Raw genomic sequence first — 408 nt, 5'->3', positions numbered from 1 at the left:
CACATTCCCACACCGCGGGAGCGGCGGCTCGCTACCTGGGAGGCGGCGCGCATCACCCCAACCTGCGTTTCATAAACCCGTGGTGAAATAGCTCCCAGCCTCCAGGGCCAGTAATCAGTCCGACCTTCTCCCGAAAGAACTGCTGATTATAATCCCCGAGCCGGGCAAGGGCCTCGGGGGCCTAGATTTTAAGTCGACTGTTTAATATCATTATCATTATTACGAAAAGCCAGCTCCCCCGCGCCCCCTCCCCATATATACACTTATGAGGTTGGGCGGGGGGTGTGGAACGACCAGAGGGTGGGAACAGGATTGTAAAACCTAACGATTTGCTAAGAAATCCGGGACCCCAAACGCAAGTTAGAAAACAAGGAATTTTTTACAAGGTAGAGAAGGCAACTGGGCAGA

Source organism: Myotis brandtii, unplaced genomic scaffold (assembly GCF_000412655.1).
Source record: "Myotis brandtii unplaced genomic scaffold, ASM41265v1 scaffold99, whole genome shotgun sequence".
NCBI classification, from domain to species: Eukaryota; Metazoa; Chordata; class Mammalia; order Chiroptera; family Vespertilionidae; genus Myotis; species Myotis brandtii.
This window is presented reverse-complemented; position numbering follows the sequence as displayed.